A 19,803-nucleotide genomic window follows, 5' to 3' on the forward strand; every position below is an offset into this window, starting at 1 on the left:
TGGTAGGGCTTGGGTATCCTCGCCCATCCCTCCCAGCTCCAATGGTGCTGATGTGGGAGCCTGACTCAAAGAAGCACTGTGAGCTCTATAGATCCATAAAGATGATAGGTGATTTCCAGGCCAGTTTTGATGAAGCAGAAAGATCCCGATGGCTGAGTCCTCAATCGTATATAAAATAAGCTTCAGGAGCCCATTGCATTTGGATAGAGTAGACGGTAAACTTCACCAGCATGGCAGCCTAAAGGGCCTGGGACTGGCCTGAAAGAAAGTTTCTGGAGGCAAGAATGTGATTTATGGTTCAAGGGAGTCATCTTAAGCTCCTCGATCTACCCTTGGCAGAGGCCTGTAGCCGCACGGAAAAGATGGGACTCAGGATGAGTCAACAAGGCTTTCCCTCACTCTCTCTGAATCTTTTACAGGAATATAATTATGTGTTCCCTATTTTTTTTAAATTAATTTTATGGGTGAAGAGATGGCTCACCCAGTCAGTCAAGCTTAGGATTCTGAGTTTAAACCCACAGAAGTCATTATGAGCTGGACATGGTCATGTACATCTATTACCCTAGGTCGGGGCAAAGGGGCAGAGACAGATGGGTCCCTAGAGGTCGCTGGCCAATCACTGAGTGCTACATTCAGTGAGAGACACTCTCTCAAAAGATACGGTATAGTACAATCAAGTAAGTAAGACAAAGGACATTGACCTCGAGCCTCCCCATGCACACATATGTGTAAGATGCATCCCCCATACATACTGCATGCACGCACTCGGGCGCACACACGCATGTATGTGCGAGTATGCACACATGCATGCCCGCACATGCACACACACAAATTAAAAAAAATAAATAAATAAAAGATGGATAACAGGAATGCTCATAGATATGTTCCTGCTTTGGGAAGAAGGATTAAGTTCTCACGGATGGATTATTTAAGTTCCTGTATTTCTTTCCAACGGTGTTTGGCATCAAATCTGGAACTTCATTTGTACTACACCAGTGAGCTACATCCTCAGCCCTTGGTGTTTGCTTTACTTTAGGTCCTTTTGGCCGGTTTCCTTGCTTTCCCGTTTGTTTCTGTTTTCTTGAGAAGGGCCTCCCTGTGTTGCTCAGGTTGATCCAACTCACGTGCTCAAGTCATCTTCCCACTGAAGCCCCCCAACTGACTGGGGCTACAGGTGTGTGCTACCACATCTGGCCCACTGAACTTCTCAATTTTTGACAGAAGAGGGAAAACATCATGCTGCCCAAAGTGTGTACTCTGGCCTGGGGGTGGTCATCTATGGAGAAAGGCAAAACCAGTTCTTTCGTAAAGCCTTCCTTTGGGCTCCATACTTTATCAGCAGCCAGTGAAGGTGGTTGTGTTCATTTTTTCAGGGGGGGCAAAGAATGTGAACATTTCGCAGAGGAGAGGGTGGAGTCTAGCAGGCACCCAGGCCTCTTCTCTCAACCTCTCAAACTCCACCATGCTCTGTAGGATCTCATGTAGACCAGACTGGCCCCAGGCTCACTACATAGTCAAGAATGACCTTGAATTTCAGATCTCCTTGCCTTCTGCCTCTACCTCCAGAGTGCTGCAGTTACAGGCTTGAACCACCACAGCTGGAACCACCACAGCTGGTTTTTGTGCAGTGCCCGAAATGGAACCCAAAGCTTCATGCCAGCTAGACAAACAATCCACAATGTGAGCAGAACTTCAGGCCCCTTGTCTCCCTCTATTCTGTGTTAGCTGTCTTTCCCCAGACCCCGACCCAGCCCACATACCACCATCTCTGAGTAGCTTTGTGGATACAACAAACTCAGTTTGGAAAGGGATTTTATGAGATCAAGTCCCCTTAAGAATTAAATCTAATGCAAAAATATGTCTCTTGAGTTTCAAAAGGTAACCAGCCTCCTCTACTTACATAAACCTAGACTTTTGGAGACTGTCTAGATAGGAAGATAGCCTTGTCCTGGGCTTGGTAAGTATGCTTCCTTTGGGGCACTAGCTGCAGGGGAGTGTAGAGGGATGGGGAGTCCTCTTGTTTATGAGCCCCCACTTGCAAACACAGATACAAATAACAGTGTATTTTGAAAGCTACCAAAAAACTGTGCTATAAATATTCAACTTATGCAAATGTTCTTATAACAGAAAGTATGCACACAGACAAGACAACAGCCATCTACCCTTCTAGCATCTGAGACCCAGTTTCCCATTGATCTATCACATAAACAACATGTACAGAGTACTTGCCCTGGGAAGCTAATAAACAACAGAGTTTACCAGCATCCTGTAGCTATTTCTGGTTTGAGATTCTTTTTTTTTTTTCAATTGGGAACATTTTTATCTATCCTTGGCATGTGTCTGGCAAGTCTGCACTGGGTATGAGTCCAGAAATCTTTCCAAGTTCCTATATTCTCAACCAGTGTTGCCCAAGTGACAAACACTGACTTGGGCTATCAAGTCCCCAGGTACAATCGCAGGTGTAAGAAGCCCACTGTCGTACACTTTTTGTTTATGACCTCTAGGCATCCCAAAGCCACATTGCTCCTACTAGCACTCAAAGCTGCAGCTCACTAGTACACATTTCCCATCCAGGAGAAGCTGTGCAAGGTTCCAGAGCAAGGATTACTGCAGGCTCTATTTCTAATGAGTTCTGACTACCACGTGTATTTTTCAATGAGCATGTACAACTCATCAGAAAGAAAAACAAAATACAATGTGCCTGACTATGTGGGGCAGGGAGCTGGGGACCCAGGGAGTGGTTGTGTGTTCTGCTCTAGTAGCTTGCATTTCCTGTTTAGTGGGGTTAGGTGAAAAGTTTAAACAGGAAAGACTCACTGCCACCCTGGACAGCCAGCCTCAGTGATGATGTTCAGGGAACCTCTGGCCACATTTGATATCTGGATCTCACAAGGAGCGTTGAGCATCAGGATACAGGACCAACCACTCCAAATTCCAGGTGCATGCTTCAAGTTTGCCCTCGTCCTCCTTCAAAATCAAATGAAACTACTTCCCAGAGCCTGAGACTCTTGAAGGGTCATGTGAAAAACTTCTCATTCTTAAGACAATTTTGTCTCAGAAATTTGAACATCCCAGAGGGCTTGCTGTCTAAGGTGAAAGAAGCATCAAAAAGATCTGGGGGATTTATAAAAAAAAAAAAATACACACCCTCTCTAAATGCTCACCCTAGTCATTTAGCCACCAGGAGTCCAGGTCACAAAGAGTATTAAAGTTTCCTTGTGTGTTTGCCTTCTTGCCAAGCTGCCCGGCAACCTAGTTAATTGTGATGACTATTTCTCTAACATTGAGCTGAATGAACCTTTAAGAAATTCCACAAACTCCACAGTCTCAAATCTCTTCTGAGTTGAGAGTCCGCTTTCTAAAAATTTGAGCTGAATGCTATCCCAGGAAGTCTAGTGCTTTCTCAAATGTCTCCCGTCTTTAAACTGATGTGTTCACCTTGAATCTTTCAATGCTAAGGCTAGTCACCATTACCTGTGTGTCACTGTAGAGGAAGTTAGCTACCCAGGGAGGAACCAGAATGAGTCTGGCCTGTGTGACTCCTGCTTGTGGTCTCAGCCTCTCTCTCTTTTAATGGCAACGGCAGAAGATGTAGTCTCTATATTTACTTCTTTCTACCCTGCTCTGATAGCAGAAAACAAGTGAAATCGGTGAGCTACTTCATTCTTCAAGACTGACCTTAATAGGAGCCTCCTGCACCTATAAATATAACCACTCTAGTAAACCAGAGATGTGGATAGGTATATTCCCCGCCCCTACTTGCCAGTGAAGAAACAAAGTTTCTGACAGGCTAAGGATCTCATTCAAGGTCAAGAGCTGGTAATGGAATAGGAGAACTATAGCTCTCTGGACTCCATATATCAGCCTTTTTCCATGAGGGCCAGACATTCGATGCATTCTTGGTCCACCAGAGGCCACGAATACAGTAACGCTTTCACATGGTTGTTACTTTTCTTTCTCTTTTGATCTTACCACTTTGGTTAGGGTAGGCAGTTTTAAGGCAAGATCTTTATCTTCCTGTTACTTGCTGTTTGAACTTGTAGCGGGCTCATTAGGGGTCCAGAGACTTTTGCTGATTGATGGCATGCAGTGGACATGAGCCTGCTGGCTTTGACATTTTCAAACTGCACACTTCCTTCAGTGACAGCGTGCCAAAGCAATGGGCCTCACTGCCATTTTCTCAAAACCAGGAAATGAAACTGGCCACCAAGAGCAAGTGACCACAAGCCAGGGCATTGGTGCAAACCAAGCAAAACATGGTGTCGGCAGCCTAGGTCACAAGGAAGAGCGCATCTCATTTGCAGCTATCTTTGAAGAAATGATCCAGCCCTGCTCCTCATCCTGGCTCCATCAAAACCTTCCGGCACTCTTAAGCAGATTTAATTGTGCACAATATTCAACCGAAGTCACGCCTTTTGCTCTAACCAGGGTCCTTGCATCTGCACAAGCCGGACCAATTCTAATCACTTGGCTAGATGCTCTTCCTCTGAGGCAGGGCTCTTTAATGTGCAGCATAACACGGCTCTTCTCACAGTTATCTTGTTCTGTCTTTCTTCTACCTCAGCCATCCTTGGCCGTATGACTGTCTTTAAACCAAGTCAAATCTCTGGCAATGGTTTTAAGAGTTTTCTCCATGTGTGGCTGCAGAGGTGTTTTTGGTGTACTTTGAAAAGCTTCTTGCATCTCAAGCAGCCAACCCCAGTCACTGTCATGTGCTCTGTCACCCTTCTCAGTGTGCTGATGGCAGGCCAGATAGAAGAAGCATGTGGGAGCTGACTAGTCTCTGGAAAGAGCCATTTTATTTTTAGCCTTTGTTCAGTCTGATGATAGATCACGATGAGAAAGAGAGGGACAGGGAGGTATATGAACACACACACACAGAGAGAGAGAGAGAGAGAGAGAGAGAGAGAGAGAGAGAGAGAGAGAGAGAGAGAGAGAGGAGAGATCTTGAATGTTTTTCTGGGCACCTTTCTTCCCTTCCCTTTGAAAGAAAAGGAGGTGGACAAAAGAAATTTAGACAAACATAGATAAGGGCATCAGACAAAAAGCCTATTGATCTTGGATTTGCATAACTCTGGGGATTTTCAATGCATAGCATCTTATACCACCACGATCTTCCCGTTATATCCAAAGGTTATCTTTGTAGTTTGCCTTGTGACACCCAATAAATTCAGATCTGAATCACTGATTATTATTACCATGATTCTTCATCTAGTCTGGATCAATAACTTGGCCATGTTCAGTCAGGATAACAAAAATTAAAGGAACGAGAGAAAGCCCCAAAACAACAAAGCCCCTCAAATGATAGAACCATACAGAACTACTGAGACAACATGTGTCACCATTGTCCCACCAGCATCCCAAAGCCTGTTCCCTAGGCTGACAGCATCCAAGTCACTTAAGGTATTGTCTTCAAATGCAAAATTCTGGACTATTACAGATTGAGTGACTTAGACACTTGGGTCCAGGAGAAGAAGAATCAAACCTTTTTGCTCCCAAATGGGTTGTGCAGGTGGAAGCTTCAGAGCTACTGGGTAAGTGGTAGAGCTCAGTGGGAAAAGCGATCAAACCGATTCGGAAGATGCTGCTGACCATGTGGTCACCTGTCTTCTCTTTGAGCAATAACAACACACGCATTAGCCTAGTCATGCATTCTATAAAGGCCAACGTAAAGAGAGCTCTTCTTCGATAGAATCCACAGAAGCCCCCTTTTCATAAAAGTCTTTCAAATGTCCTCAGTCACATTTGGAAGCAACACCACAGTTTCTCAGAAACCATCGTGACAAGTCATTAATGAACTCTACCTGCCCAGGTCTCATTTTTAATCTCTTTGCTTGTCCTAAATCTGTCTAACTATTAGGAATAGGAAGTGTGGTCTGCCAAACCGGCATCACAAACCCAGGAGATCACTGGATTTTCCTTTTTTCTGGTTAATCGATTCTTAGAATCATAACTTGCTCTGGTTATGTGTTGGAAGCGATGAAGCATGGTCCTCCCTTCATCTAAAACATCTATGTGTGAATGTCTCGTCTTCAGAGGGACTTTTCTGAAACCTCCAACCCAAATTACACCCAGCCTGCTGCTCCTTCTTGGACTTCCTAATGCATATCACATTTAGAAATATGTATTTCTGTGTCTCTCTCTCATTAGATTGAACTCTATGAAGGCAGAACCATTCCTGGGATCATACCTAGCCAATAGTCAGCACTCTGTAGCTCTTTATCCTATGGGTGAATCACACAGTGTTTATGTTATCAATCCTCAGGTGCTGTCCACATTCTTGAGACAGGGTCTCTCATCTTGTAGGTCCCAGACATTTATCTGTCTCTGCCTCGCTGACACTCACATGCCACCATACTTGTATCACACTCACATGCCACCATACTTGACTTCTTTGTGACAGTTATGGATATGGATCCCAAGCCCTTGTGCTTGCGAGGCAAGCACTTTCCTGACTGAAAAATGAGTTGACATGATGGAGACAATGATTCTGTTTGGGCATCAGGATTTCCTGAAAAGCTTGTTCAGAATGCATGGTTCTGGTTGGGCATAAAGCTCAGTGGTAGAGTGCTTGCCTAGGCTACTCAAGGCCCTGAGTTCGATGCTCAGTGTTGGAGAAAAACAAATGTCCGTATTCTTCTACCTGACATCTCAGATCTTCTAAGTGAGAAAGAGGGGAGGTTGGGAATACTGTGCACGTGGCTGGCTGAGAAGGAGAAAGGAGGGCCTGGAGCTGACTGTCTTCATCTCATTGCTTGGCTTCTGGACAGGCCCCTGTATTAGTTAGTGTCTCTATGTCACTGTTCAGTAAGTGGAAGTCCCACTTGCCACCTACCCTTTTCTACTCCAAAATTATACTGTGAGATGTCTACTGAAACATTTTGAAATCCCAAGATGAGAGGAGATACTGAAGTAAAAAAAAAAAAAAAACAACACAGTTGCTATTTCTAGCATGATGGGTTTCTAGCACATGTCTGTGAACTTCAGTTTTACCAAGCGATTTTTCACATAAATTCATTGTGGGAGCTGTCTCTTGAGCCTGCCCTTTTAATACAAAATAAAGACAACTGTTCGCTTTGTTAACTACACTTTCCTACTTGACCTTTTGTTTTGTGGCGGAAACTTTACACAAGCAGACTGTTGAGGCGCGCATGCTGGCCCCCTTCCATATCTATCTGCAGCCAGGCAATTTGTGCCCAGGGAAGGGGTTGACACACTTGCGACCCTCACAACTAGCTCTCAGGACTCCCTCCCCTCCAGGGAAGCACAAGCATCAGTTGTGTGCAATACAGGAAGCAGAGGGCACGGGCTAATGTGCATGTCACCATGTGGCTTATGGTCACAGTCTAACCCTACCTTCAAGCCTGCACAAGCTGCAAGAGCAACAGGAAATGGCCAGGGGTATATATAGCCACATTGTGTTTATCCAAAGGTGCTGTTTTGCACAGATTATGATGCACGTCTTACATTGGAAAGGACATGGCATCCTCCTCCCACCCCCCACAAAGACCTCATTCCCCAGAAACACTTGTAAAATGAATTCCACCCCTCAAGAAGGAAGAGGGTCACTGCACCCCCTTGGCTTCTTCGTTTTCATGTGACAGGACTTGTGAACTTTCGTCTGCAAGGGATTTCTGGATACACTCAGCAGAGGTTCACAGGGGAAGGGAACAGCAATACAAAAAGGCAGGATGAGCCTCTCAACACAGCACACCTGGAAAAACCATTCATTCCACAAACTGAGTCCCCCCACACACACCCAAAGCATTAATTAGATTTTACTTTTCCCTGCTGCATTCCCCTGACAAATTATTTATGCACCCCTTCATGGTGTATCTGCTATACAACCCTTGGTCTGGCTGATCCAAGATCCTATCATAGACAGAGGTAACAGAAAATCCATGGGAATTGAGACCTCAGTGGCCCAGAACCTTACACTTCCTTTGTTCTCAAGGGCACCACCAGAAGGAAAGGAAAACCTGTGTCCTCTCAGTCAGATCTGTCTCAAGGGCAGATCCCCTCTTTGCCGCTGTGGAAGCCAATGACTCCGTCAGCACCCTCCAGTCTGATGTGTGTCCTCTATATTGGCACATGGCTTCAGCTAAGCTGGTTTGATCTTTATCCAGCCCTCCACTCTACTCAATAAGCTCAGAAACAAGTCTTAGGAATGGTGCCCATGTAGGTGGACATCCAAGATTTGGTCTGCACTACATGCATACTGGGCAACCAGACAACTTAAGAATCCTCTGAGATTTGCTTTTTCCCAGGACTATGGGATTGTGAGGATGAAGTGAGAGACTGTGAGCAGAGACCATTAGGCAGCGCAGTGTCCACACAGCATGTACTCACTGTGTGTTCATTGTGTTGGAGTTAGAGATGAAGGGGTCCTGTGGAGAATGCGTCTGGATTTCAACTTGTATGCACCCTAAAATTTCTCATGCTAACTTGGTTGGCGGATTCCTTTGGCTAGGTGTTAGGTTGGTGAAATTCTGTGCAGAGTACTCTCTGATACTGCTCCAATTAATAAATGGGGCTTCTAAAATTCTTTCCTTTTCCTACTCTGAAAAGACATAGGATGCATTTTGGAAAAACAGGCAAGCTCTTAGCACAAACATCCTGGAGAACAAGATTGAAACATTTCCTACCTTCTAAGTTCTGCCGTCCAATGCCAAATGCTTCCCAAGAACCCATTTTGAAAAGCTGAATGTCTCTGTTTGAACACTTTAAGAAACAGGGTGGGGTGGTGGTAGGAGGCAGATGGCTCAGAGGATAAAGTGCTTCCTTTGTAAATATGAGGACTGAATTCAAACCCTGGTACCCATGTGAAAGCCAGGAGTGGCAGTGGTCGCCTGTGTCGAATCAGGCAGATCTGTGGCTCTGGGTAGCCAGGTACACTATAGCCAAGCTCCAGGTTCAATGAGAAAGCGTGTCTAAAAAACTGAGGTGGAGGATGACACAGGTAAGATTCCAGATGCTAACCTCTGGTTAGCACCTGCACACATGTGCAAACACCACACAGATACACATGTACAAAGAAAACGAAAACAAAAGGGATACTAGATAAAGACTTCTATCCAGTGCACCTTATACTTGGTACAAGAAAGCCAAAGGCAGTAAATGGAGACCCAGGTTTTTCTGGCCCCATTTTGGAACTCTGGATGGCCTTGCATCTTCCACGGGAAGCCCACACCTTGCATTGGCCTCCACCCTGATCTTTTTCTCCCCCACTCCCACTCATGTACTGACTCCTAAGTCATTGTTCAGTCTTATTTCTGTAAGTTGAGCACACAGTGGCAAGGCCCAAGGCCTGCGGCTGTGTGTGCCTGAGATTAAGATTTTATCTGTTCTCTGACAATGTGCAGAGGAAATCCTGTTCCTGAACTCAGGGCTATGAGAGGAGCGCAGCCAGCAGTTCGTCCCTGCCACCTGGGAGGCAGATTGGGACACCTGACCTGCCAGGAACATGGGCTCATTGTTTATACATAGAACAAGCTCCTTCCCGGTCCTTAGTTTAGTCAACCTCTCTCCTACCTTTTTATTTTTTTCTTTCTTTGAACTGTAGAGTACAACGGTGTCTTGGCAGAGCTGGGTCGGGGTCCTAATGTACTGGCAGATAAGCTTCCCTGTGGAGGAGACTCATTCTACTGTCTAGTAGGATTTAGCAGAGCTCCTGTCCACTGTCCATGAACCCGGAGGTTCACAGGCAGCCGTGTCCTCATGCATGGACCCCCAGGGGCTCTCAAGCACTAAGGGAAGTCCATGATGCTGAAGGGTGTGTTCTCTGGTGGTTGGAGAAGAGGTTGTGGGAAGTTGTAGGTTCCTAGCATTTCCTTTATCCCTGGGGCTTGGTGGCCAGCTACTCCAGCAGGCAAGCTCTGGGTGACCATTAGGGGACTAACAGAAGGTGGTCTGTTTGTGTGGCTTGTCATATCCCTGTCATAAGGTAGGCCATGCAGCTAACTTGGTAAAGCTGGTGACGCCTGTTGGTGTAAAGGGTCAGTGAGGACACTTGCTCTCCCGTGCTTGAAGGAAGATATCCCAGCACAGAACTGCCTGGGTGTTTACCCCAACTCTGCTTTTCCTATCACTTCCTTTACTGCTGAGCTGGAGCAGAACTGGATCGTCAGCTGGTCCACCAGTGTGCCCAGGACTCTGAACAAGAAAGAGGAGGTGCAGTACATGCTGGGGGTGGGGAGGCCTTTATTCCCACAGAAGCCACAGCAGTTACAGAAGAAACAATGTGAGCAAAATGTCAGTGTGAACACCCAGAGCACTGCACAGCAGCAGCAGCAGCAGGAGAGAGAGAGAGAGAGAGAGAGAGAGAGAGAGAGAGAGAGAGAGAGAGAGAGAGAGAGAGAGAGCAGAGTCATCTCATCTTGCCCTCTGGCCCCGACACCTTCACCTGTACAGGAAGGGAGCACAGAAGACTGCTAAGACCTCCGGCATTCCACTCTTCCATAACTGAATGAAGAGTTGTAATTGAATTGAATTGAATTGAAGCCGTACTCTTTCTGCTATAGCAGTAAAGGGAAGTAGGAAGTGGGATGCCTGGACATCTCACCTGTGCCCAGGTGGGGCTGAGTCATAGCTGCCTCCTTTGCAGGGGCAAGTGGGAGAGGAGCAACGCTATGTATGTGGAGAAGGGTGTTGGTAAACCCTAAGATTCCATCGCCCTCATTCCGGCCTGCCCTTCTTCTTCTTCAAACTGAGCTCTGCGGAGGGCTTATTCGAGTACCACTTTTTGTTTTGTCTTGTTTTGTTTTAGCTCATAAGGAAAATGAACTTGCTCATCAGTCTGGAACTGGACCGAGAGGAAGTAGGTCCTGGGAGGGAAGCTTTACTTCTGCCCGGCACAGGACAGAGGAGAAAGTAGGAATGCCTCACCTCCCTTCCCCCTTCTCCTCCTTGTCCTGCTACACTAACAAAGCCAAGGAAGCCTGGGTTGAGAGAGTAGGAGCCCAACCTGCGCTGGGGTGAGCCGCAGCCAGCTTCAGGGATAGGAACCACTCGGTGCAGGGGTGCGATGCAGGGGTGCGTGCGAGCCAAGAGAACCCAGAGAGCATCTCTTCACAGCTCCACACCAAAGGACAGCATACCAGTAGCCTGACATCAGCCACAGAGGAACCATTTGCACCATGGAAATAGGTGAACATTACACCAATCCAGACAGTGGGCCGGTAAGCGTTTATAAGCACCTGTGGCTGGAAATTCCTGCTTCTTGTTAATTACGCCCAGTGTGGGGCCATTCTCTGAACCTAGGTAGCATGGGCTCAGTCGGGAGCAGGCTAGCCTCTGAGGCTGATATTTACCTCTAGAGACGAACATGAGTTAGACCCAGCCTTTGAGCTGTGTGCAGATCTTTGCGGACTTCATCGTAGGAACACATTGAGATGGGAACTGATGTGCTGAACTCAATATCTAGGCTTGCCGGAGCCACACACTCTTCCTTTTGAGGGCCTGAAGCTGTCTGTCTAGTCTCTGACCTATAAGATCTATCATCCCAGCCACCACACATTCAAGAGCCGCTCTTCGTCAGGCAAGGAACTAAATGCTTTGCATCAGTTATCTCCTCCAATTACATCCTCACCAGGGTGTTATGAAATAATTTCCTCATTTTACAGTTCAGGGAGGTAAGGCCTGTGAGGTTGACCAGATTATAAGTGGCACAGCTCAGAGATGAACTTGGACATGACTCACTCTAGGGTGTGCTCTGTCCAAAGCCTGTGGTCTTGCCCCCGAACCATCCTTCTGCTGTCAATATGGAACAAGACGCTCGCTTGAAAATCTACCCCAGCCCGTTGGTACTAATGCTGAACAGGACTGTCCGGTGGGGCACAGCTCCCAGGGCTACCGTGTAGCCACAGCACCCTTCCCAAAGACATCCCACCTCCCCCACAGTGCACACTTCCTCTTCCCTCTGCCCTAGCCAAGGTCCCTCCCCTCCTTCAACCTCTACTCAGAACTTACTTCCTCCTTGAAGCTTTCTCTCATTAACCCCACCCAGGGTTGATCAATTCACTCACTTTGCTTTTATCCTAATACTTAAATACAAATTCACGCCAGATTGCTTTTGTCTGGTTTTTACCGTTGGAGTGCATTTTGATCTTCCTTAATCTGTACCTCCTACTAAAGTCTTGCAAGATCTGTGTACAAAGTCACCTGACTGACTAGGGCTGTATCTGTCTGTAGGCTTCCTATTCAGAGCAGGGGAGCTCTTGACCTGCTTAGATGACTCAAATATCTGTTTTGTTCTTGCTAAAGATGCTCCTAGCACAAAGAGTAAACAGAAGGAAAAATGGCCCAGGCCCAGGCATCTCCAGCCTTCATATTAGAAGAAAACCCCCAGGACTTCTTTGGTCCACTTTGGGTACACGTAAGATCTGTTCTTTCTAAGAGGGTCTTCTCCAATGCATTTCCTGCTCCCTGCTCCCTCGGACTGATTTGTGAGTTGAAATGCATGATGGGGTGGCAGTTTGGGGTGGGGTCTGGGGAGACTCCTTTAAGTCTAATTGAAGGTGTTTTAGAAGGATAAATGTGTAGGTGAGTACAGTGGGGGTTGGTGGGGGAGAGGAGAGGTCTGACCCAGGAGTGAGGTGGCAGTTATCTCCATCGGGCATGGTTCAGAAGCCCCAGGTGATTTAGGTGGGGAGGCCAGGCTTCCTCCCGATCTTCTGGGTGAAGCCAGCAGCAATGTGATAGTTACAGCTGTTTTGTTTTGCATCGGAGGAGCCAACTGTTTCAGGGGGCTCAGCCTGTGCCAGAGGCACCACTAAGAGTCTAATCTCCTGGCCAGACCTCCTCCTCCTCTTCCCGGCCTTGCCCTGGGTACCCTACTTACCCATGCCTAGACTGTGGAATAATTCCTCTCCACCTAAAGAGCCAACTTAGAGACCACGTTGCCTCCTTCTATGTCCTGAACGTTAGCAGGCTCCCCTCCCCGCCATGTGGACTGCCACTTTTAGACTGGCACACGGTTTTCACAAGACAGAGTTTGTGGTTTCAGGTTTTTTCCTTCATAAGTTTGCAGCTGCTAGTTTTGAAACCACCAGCCCTGAGGCAATTCAGTCAAAGAGAGAGAAGGAGGGAGGGGAAGAGAGAAAGAGTGAACGAATAATGGGGATGATAAGACGTCTTTCTAAGCAGCATTTCTTTCATCCCGAAGGTCTCTGCAGCAGCCTAGCTCGGGAAGGTGAGATGCCACACTTGATGATGGTGCCCTACCTCTCTGCCAGGCCTCAGATGGTGAGAGGCTCCTGAGCACACTTAAGATCAGGGTGTCTTCAATAAATGGAGTTTCACTTGCCTAAGTAGCTGCCTGAAGGTAACAGGTGATATATAAAAAGCCAGGTCCTTCCTTTCTGATCTGAAGTGTCCCACAGCTTCCAGGTCCCATCGGATGTGTGTGTATGGGAGGGTATAAGCCACGTGTGTGTTCATGGGACAGGAGAAGGGAAGGGGTGCCCCCGGAAGACCCTGACTGATTTTGCGCATGACACAGAGATCCTGTTGGAGCCTGACTAGTGAGTCATTTGCATATACAACCATGAGTAGTTAGCTGAACACAGACTTGAGGTAAGAACAGAAACCAGAAACAAACCGAATCCAGAAAAAAAGACCCGATTCGTATTCAGGTCTCCCCTCCCCCTCCCACGTTGCCTACATTTGTGGCTATTCATTGTAGTTTTTACATGAGCCATGAGAACACTCAGAGCTGGAGCCTGGTATCACACCGGAGGCATATGCAGGGTGGCATTGGTGTGGATTTATTTTCTGGCATTCTGACTTGAACCCATAGTTGTCTGTACCTGGAAACAGCACTTTGCCGTTGATGAGATTGGTGATGTTTCCAGGGAAAGGAAAGGAGAACAGAGAAGGTGGGCCCTCCAATTGGGCCTGCGAGGGTGGGTGGAGCCAAACCATCTCTACTTCCCTTGTGTGTCCCCTAGAATCACCACCCCCATTCCAATCCCCATTACTCACCACCCATCTCTCCCAAGTTTACTGGAGGCCCCTGAGGGCTTGAGATAGGTTTTTCTTTGTGTGCTCCAACCTCATAGTTACCTGACACAGTGAATGCTCTGTACACAGTAGGTGCCCTTCGGTGCTTATTTATCTGAACTGAACATGAGGTTGGTTTCCTATTATCAAAACACACATGAGGTTGGTTTCCTATTATCAAAACACACACTAATTTTCCTGTCACACATCAGAGATGCAAATTCTCTATGGCCTATGCCAAAGGCTCTTCGGGGTCAGGCCACAACCTATTACCCCACCTCCCCACCAAGTGTTCCATACTTAGGTCACTCTCACTGACATGGACTGCCCTTCCCTTGTTCCTGCTTCCATATTTGCTGATTCCTCTCCTTCGTGCCGACTGTCCCGCACATCCTAGGTCATTTACAACACCAGTTCCATGGGTGCTTCTTCTGGAGACGATCCTCACCCCCGGCCCCTCCCTGGATAGGCATCCATTCCTTTGATGGCCTCTTGTGACGCTTCCCCACACTACTATGAACACACTTGCTGTTCTCAGCGTGACCGTTGCCCATTTTCTGCAAGAATCGAATCCGTCAAAGGCCAGGAGAAAGACTCACGCTCAACTGACATTGCCAGTGTTGCCCACTTCCTAGAAATAGCAGGGCCTCCATCAACATTTAATGACGAAAGTACTGAAGGATGCACTCTGCTACCTATTCCAGGTCTCAAGAAGGGAATGTCTGAACTTTCTTTCCCACTCTGGACCACATGGCCACCTCCTATGGCACAGCATATTTATGGCACCAGGAAAGCATTTAAAATTTTTTCCATTTCTGAAAGGTCTCTACCCCGTGTTCCATACATTCCTGTTCCTGGGCAGCCAGGTTGGCAAAGGCCTCAGTTCATGACCTGCAGATGTGGCTGGCGCCTGTGCCCTCCTCCACAAAGCCCTCTAACACGAATCGAAGCCTTTGGGGATTTTCCTTTCCTTCTGAATTATTTTCAGTGGCCCTGATTTCACTTCCCGAGCCTCACTTGCTCTGTTCTTTCCCACCGTTCTACTGTGATTTTGGATTTGTAGACAGATGCCTTGGTGGTCTGGACTAAATGTTTGTGTCCCCCTCCAAATTTATGCTAAATCCTAACCCTCGATGTTACGGTATTAGGAGGGGAGATTTTGAAAGGATTATTTGGTGGGAAGAAGACCCTCATTAACAGAATGAGGGCTAAAAGGAATCTTAGGTAGTGTGCCTTATTTGCATTATGCGAAGGTACAGGGGCACCAGTAGTCTACAGTCAGGGGGAGGTGGGTTTCCCCAGAACCTGACACTGCTGGCACCCTGATTGTAGACTCCCAGCCTCCAGAACTGGGAGAAACAATGTTCATTGTTTCTAAGCCACTCGATCTAGGATGCTTTGTTATAGCAACCTAGACTAAGACATGGATAGTTTCCTCCTGATTCTTCAGAAATCTCTCCTCTCCATGGTTTCTAGTGGTTTGTATGGAAGAAGAATACAAAGTCAGTGATTGTGTTAGACATCCCTATGACTGCCTTTCTGCATGGAGCCATTCAGCCCTCATCCTCCAGCTATGGGTTTTTCCTAGCGACCTGTCCCTCAGCTGACATGTAGCTCCTCTGCTAGCAATAAAAGTTACAATCTCAAAGATTACAATGCTTTCTAAAAAATTCTTTTATGGATCTGTTTATTTATTCTTATGTGTATGCGTGTTTTGCCTGCATGTAGGTATGTACACCCCATATGTGCCTGGTGCCTGGGGAGGTCAGAAGAGGGTGTTCGACTTCCTGGAACTGGAGTTGCAGATGGATGTAAGCCACCATGAAGGTGCTGCAAACTGAAACCAGGTCCTCTGCAAGAGCAACAAACCCACTTAACTGCTGAGATGTTTCCCAGCCCCTACAATTCTTGTTATGAAGTATATATCTGATAATTTACACATTTTTGACCACAGAGTTACACTTCCCTGTGGAAGCCATGCAAATCTCTTGGCTCAAAAACTGCTAAAAAAAATGGCCAATTTCTCTTTGGAAGGCAGAGCTATATTCCCTAGAATCTAAGCAACCAGCTCCCCTTGGAGTTTGCTGGCATCCTGGCTGTATAAGCCCTGCTGTGTGAGCGAGGTATCTTTGGTATGAGGTCACCATACTGTCCGGCTGCCCACCTGAGCACCTCTTTCTTGCCCCTTCCCCTTCTCTAGCTCAGATGTCTCGGAGGCACACTCTTTGACCAGGTCAGCATCTTCCTCCGTGTTTTCCTCCTCTGCTCTTCCTTACCATGCCAACATGTGCCACAGAGCCTTGCTAGGTGAAGATCAGATATTAAATGTCATAATGCCGTCTGTCAAATATCATGCAGTTCTGCCAGGGATAACTTGAGTCTCCTCCATGCTCAAAGGAAGGAGCCCATGGTGTGGTTTCAGGCAGATGGGAGCTGGTGATGGATTCTGGGCAATGGGTCTTTCAGGGCATCTTATTATACCTGGCATATCTACGTCAAGCACAATAGGATAGGGACTCTGACTCTACACCCCCTTAGTAGGGCTTTCATCACTTCGGGGGACCTATTCCTGAGACAGGAAGGCAAAGACAGATGATGGGCCCTTCAGTGGGTAATGTTTGGCTTGAGCCAACTGGTTTAAAGTTCAACATTTAGAAAGTCACCCAAATGGGAGTAAGAGAGATGGCTCATCAGTTAAGAGCATGTGTGTATCTTCCCGAGGACCAAGTTCTAGTCTAGCATCCACATCAAGTGGTCACAACTGTTTGTAACTCCAGATCCAGAGGATCTGTCACCCTCTTCTGGCCTTGCCAACACTCACCCAGATACATACATACATACAGACAGACAGACAGACAGACACACACACACACACACACACACACACACACACACACACACACACACTCACACACTTATTTGAAAAGAAAGTCACCCAAATGCCCTTCTTCCCAAACACAAGCTTCCAGAGAGCCAGGGGCCTGCGAGTTTCAGATTCATTTCCATCAACATGTTTGGTTAATGCAGCTGAGCATCTAACCCCATTTTCTTAGAAACAGGAAATCCCAGTGTGCTGAGAGTAAACAGATCCCAGCCCCAAAAGGTCTGAGTTCCTTTAGGAACTCCCTGACCACAAGAGTCTAGGGAGCTGAGTACTGGGGCCAGGCATGCTCGGCCGCCCATAACTGATCTTGTTATATGGAGTGGCTCTCACTCCAGCTTGGCAGCTGAACCACCGGCCTGAACCTTTCTGGTAGTAATCTGAGACATAAAGCAAAGGGTGTCAAGCGTCTTTGATAACTTGGCAGGCATTTCCCCTATGAACCATTATAGATTCTTCCATTCTGAGTTGCTCTTCTCTTCATTCTTTTTATCTCCCACGGAAGCAGAAATGTAAACCGTGTCTGTCTTAGCCTCCATTCCATCCTCATGTTCTAGTACAGAGTGAAGAACAGGCAGCCCTGAGTGAGAATCAGGGGAATGAATGGAAGCCCTGATGAAGAGGTAAAGGATAGAGCAGAGGATGGCAAGAAGGGCAGCTTCAGAGTCCCCCCGGGCTCATCAGCCTTCCTGCAGGGTAAGCACAAAGCATTGTCAGCCTTAAGGAACTCTCAGAGAATTCTATGCGCAACCTCGGACCTGGTTCACCGGGAATCCAGGTTCTGCAGGGGTTGGTAGGAGCTGTTCCAGACTCTCTGGGGTAGTTGGGCACTGCAGGTTAGACCAGGCTGGAAGAGAATTTGGGGCTGCCTTCCCTGGTGGAGGGGGAAGGGCTGGGGAACCTGAGGGGGCTGCACAGAGGTCTTGCTGGCCGGTTCACGAGACAAAGAGCCCTCAGAAAGCTACCTTCCAAGCCTTGCCACACACAGAGAAGGCAGAGAGGCCTGGCCTCTCTCTGACAAGGAGCCTGCTGACCCGGCTGGTGGGAGGGGCAGAAGAGCAGCGGACAGCAGCCCTGAGATGAGAGTTTTGCAGGAGTCGCTGTGCATGGATTGTGAGCCTGACAAGGACAAGCAAAGATCAAGTCTTCTGCAGTTAGGAGTTGCTCTCCGTAGGCTTGTGTTGATCAACCAGCCTGTGCGAAGAGGCCTCCTGGTAGCAGGCGGTTTAGAGATGCTGGGTCTTTATGCTATCAGATCAAGTGCAGCAGACTGGCCTGCAATCTGCCCTCAGCCCAGCTTCCATCTGGGCTGCATTAAGAGGCACAAGGAGGTGAACTAAGGCCCAGTCTGCCTCTTCCAGGGTTTCTGGTTTTATGACTCAAGGGGGACTTTGTGACTTCTATAACATTACCTTTTCGGCAGTTCACCAGACTGGTTTTTAGAGCCGACACTGAATATTAAAACAAAATGTCGAGATGCCTAGCTTAGTTGCACCATACTGTCTTAGGCCCAGAAGCCAGAATAGCCGAGACAACACATGCCACTCAAAAGTCCACTGAAATGTAGCTTCTCATGGAGTGATTGCCTAGTATGCAAAAGGCCTGGGTTCCCCAGGCAATACAAAAGAAAAACAAAACAAAACCTCAGAACTTTTATCTATGAACTTAATAGTTTAAGGGTAAAACTATCAGATGTAGTGACATGGTATAATATACAGTGATACAGGAAAAATGTCCATAATTTAATAATAAGAAAACATGAGATTTCAAAGTAGTTGGTTCTGAATATATTAAAATTAGACATGTATGTATATATTTGCATTAAGGAGATAGGAAGGAAATACACCAAAATATTAATAGATTGTTATCTGTTTTTTTTTTTTTTTTACATTTTTCTGCTGTGGTTTTGTTTGCTTTTCAAATTGTAGACAACATTTTATGCAATCATCGAGATTGTATTTTGGAAGTAATTATTTTTTAAAAACTTCTTTAAAATAAACAACACAATTAATGGGTTGGTTTATTTGTTTTTAAGTAAGCCAAGACACTCTGGGCCCAGCATACCCAGAGTGAACTTACTTAAGGACTGTTCTGAGCAGCTTGAGCTGAGGAAATTTCACCTTCTTTCCCTGGGTCTGCCTTGGCCTCTTCCCTCTTCCTCGCTCCTCGAAGCTCTTGCTCATTTCAGATGGTGACTGTTGGGACTCTGTTAAAGCACCTGGCTTTCCAGCTCTCCTGTCAGCCCAGCGTTATTCCCCAGGAACAAAGGCCAGTGCAGATGTGATTCAGCAAAGTTTATGTAGGCCTTGATTGTCACGCAGTACAGAGGGAGGCCATACCACATACCACCGTTTAGATTTCAGCAGCTTCTAAAGGCCACAGTATCAGAGACTGGCAGCCAGTGATTCCTAAGGGAACATATTCAAGCTACAGATAAACTAACAAATATTTAATATATGCACATATAATAGCATGTATAGAAGTGTGTGTATACTTGCACATATGTACATATGCACATACATGAGAAAATAAAGCACACACAACACTTGGTCTTTATAATGCCATGAGCCAGGATATGTTCTTCCCCTAACTGATGAAGAACCAACACTCTGAGATATTAAGTCACATGCTAGAAGTGACAGCATCTCAACGCTGTCCCGAAGGTCTCCAAGCCCAGCCTCTTCAAAGCAGAGAACCATTCTCCCTACACCAGCAACGCCGGCAGGCTGCTGTGGTAGTAGTGAGCTCAAAAGCGCCATAATTACTGGGTTCAACTCGGTTTCCAGAATAACCATGACAAAATTTGTGGAAATGTTCTCAACAGCTCTCTACTTCCAGGTTCTGCGATCAGAAACGGAAGTTTCAAAATACCGAAAGTTCGTTTATGTTGAACACACTGGTTAAGCTAAAAGCAGGAAGTTCAA

At 46.7% G+C, this 19,803-nt stretch overlaps 1 protein-coding gene across 2 annotated transcripts in view; it reads right to left on the reverse strand.

The window, feature by feature from the left end:
• Fli1 (Fli-1 proto-oncogene, ETS transcription factor) overlaps nt 1-19,803 on the reverse strand; it is a 119,334-nt gene that overhangs the window by 74,381 nt on the left and 25,150 nt on the right. The window contains exon 1 of one of the 2 annotated variants that reach the window (XM_076575949.1): nt 18,959-18,978. The exons of the other annotated variant lie outside the window; for it this stretch is intronic. The gene's annotated coding sequence lies outside the window, so the exon portion shown is untranslated. Of the gene's footprint in view, nt 1-18,958; nt 18,979-19,803 lie in introns of those variants that run through there. 2 annotated transcript variants of the gene reach the window in all.

This window comes from Peromyscus maniculatus, chromosome 7, assembly GCF_049852395.1.
Source record: "Peromyscus maniculatus bairdii isolate BWxNUB_F1_BW_parent chromosome 7, HU_Pman_BW_mat_3.1, whole genome shotgun sequence".
Taxonomy (NCBI): domain Eukaryota; kingdom Metazoa; phylum Chordata; class Mammalia; order Rodentia; family Cricetidae; genus Peromyscus; species Peromyscus maniculatus.